This window comes from Prosopis cineraria, unplaced genomic scaffold (assembly GCF_029017545.1).
Source record: "Prosopis cineraria cultivar Desert tree isolate PC_DT_omini unplaced genomic scaffold, ASM2901754v1 PC11, whole genome shotgun sequence".
Taxonomy (NCBI): domain Eukaryota; kingdom Viridiplantae; phylum Streptophyta; class Magnoliopsida; order Fabales; family Fabaceae; genus Prosopis; species Prosopis cineraria.
The window spans coordinates 31,163,729-31,166,472 of NW_026555342.1; positions in this window are offsets into that span (position 1 = coordinate 31,163,729).

A 2,744-nucleotide genomic window follows, 5' to 3' on the forward strand; every position below is an offset into this window, starting at 1 on the left:
GCCTGTGGAGGTACAGTGGGTACAAGGTTTACCTACAAGTTAAAGAGTGTCAAGGGCATTTTATTAGCCAAGAAAGGCTCTATCAGCCTATTTCATGCATTCAAGCATTTTAATTAATTAATTATATGTTATTTTAAATCTATTATTTATTTACTTGACCATGGCTTTCCTTGTAATAAGGAATATCAATTTGTCTGTTACTGAGATTATGGTTGTCTCACCCCTTTCTTTACAATATTTACAGGTTCAGGTGAAGGATCCATTGGTGGACGGGAAAAAGAGCTAAGCTAGGGGTTTGCTTATGATTTGTAAAGAACTGCAACCCCTTTCGTTTGAGCAAGTACATTATAATGTATTTAGGATTAGGGTGCTAGTAGGATGTGATTATGTATATATGTGTATGAGTATGTGTGGATTGTATGGCTTGTGTATGAATTTTTTGTTTGCTTGTAGACTTGTGGCTAGGAAACTTGGCTATAGTGTGTGGTTTTGATGGATTTATTTAGTAGACCAAGTTTTCACTACAAGCAAATATTTATTTTGGTATATATGTGATTCTACAAGCAAATGCAAAGTGATTGCATTGTAAATGGTGTGCTATGGGCAAACATACACCTTGGATAGAGAGAATGAGTGCATGGGCCCCACGAAGATCTCTGAGCCAAGTGAAAATATTTAGCATGTGTATTTATATGTGTATATGATATTTAGAATAATTTTTGACCACTCTTATTTGATTTGTGAATTTTGGGAACTTATGGTCTATTTTAAAAAATGATACCCGAGTGGTCAAATTTTGGTATAAAAGATTTTCTATCATTTAAATGTTTTATCAAGTGTTTTTAGTCCTATTTGACGTATCCAAAGTGTTTCCACATGTTTGTAACCATTAGGATGAGATTTGGACAATTTTGAAAATGATTTTTACTAAAAAGCTGTACTTTTGCATCTAGGTGTCCAAATCTCAATCCGACCGTTAGATTTCTCTAAAATTTGGGTCACAAGTAAAACCTTTTATAAGCTTCGTGTGGGCTTTCAAATCATGTCGATCGGACATCGGACAAAGAAATGGCGCACTCCGAAATTTGGTCCGGAGGAACTGTCATGACAGCAACAGTGATGATGTTGCAACATGCACGAAATTCAATCCATCCGTTGAATCTTTTCAAAATTTAATATTCTAATAGTACTCTTTAAAAGTGACATGTGGGCATTGGAATTGATCCAATCAAAGGTCGGATGATGAAATGGTGCACTCTGAAAGTTAGTCCGAAGGTGCTGTCATCATAGCTAAAAAGCTGTCATGACAGCAAAAATGACCAAACTTGTAACATGTTTAATTTCTAATCCAACTGTTGGATCTTTTTGAAATTTGATACACTTATAGTACCCTTTGAATGTGACGTGTGAGCTTTAAAATTACTTCGATCGTGGATCGGATGACAGAGCGACACCTCCCAAAAGTTGGCCCAGGAGAGCTGTCATGACAGCAATTTAATGCTATCATGACAGTATCTTTTTACCCTGCTTTCGCCTAGCTTGCTTCCGTGCGCTATAGGTAAAACCTATAAATTTTTTTAAAAAAAGTTGTAAATGTTTATTTGCAATCGTGTATCTGTTTAGTGATTTAAATAATTTGTTTCCTAAGTTGGTTTTAGGATCAACTCCTTAACCACACTTAATTTATTTGAATTGTGTGATTTTTGAATAACATTTGGGGCAAGTGTTACATCGGATGTATTAATAAAAAATTTCTTAATTGAGGCTTTAAGAGTGTATGTTTGTGCATATATCCTATGTTAGTTATGTTAAATTTTTAGGGCATGACAAGTGCACATTTAAAGAATGCTCCTTTCTCATCTTTCAAAACTAAATAGTATATTGAAAACATTTCCAATTATAATTGACACATTGGAATTAAAACACAGCAATAAAATTATAATAATATAATAAGTTATGGATATCCTTACACATTATTTTAAAGAAGGAAATTTATTAATGAATCATTTAAGATGCTATTCATTTGCCTGAGACATTCCTGAACATATAACTTACTCCTAATTAGATGCTTTTGTAATACTTTTCATGTCTTAATTCCCTAATGCACAAATGGAACATTATTGTTAAATATTTTATATACTTTAAATCTAAAATTTTCAGTCCAAACAAATTTAGAGTAGTGGAAAATAAAATCTCAACAAAACATGCTTATAAATAATATTCAAAGTTTCCAAAAAAATAAACAACTTCCACTATGATTTAATCAACATTATCATTCATGTATATCCAATTTTCATAAACATCCTTCACTCAAACATTTTATCAGGTACTTTATATGTACCAAAATGGTAACATGAGAACAACAAAGTTGGACATCAAATTATTAAACAAATGCCTTGTTCCAAAATTTTCTAACTTCGTTTCTGACCTTTCATTATAGAGAATAATTATCTACTATAATAGTTTAGTCAGCAATAACACATTTCTCACATTTATTTACTTCCATAGACTAAAATTCTTCTATCAAACATTTCAACAAATACCTTATATCCATCCTAAAATCAAATCATGAATCATCACCATAGTTTATAAATTATCAGCTACATAACTCCCAAAAATCTAGTTAGTCTTCTATTAGTAAATAATTAATCATTCTCCCCATAATAGTGTTCAGATTTCACATATAGATAAACTTTTATTGCTTTTTCTATAAATTTTCTTCCATTAATAAAAATGCAAACAGC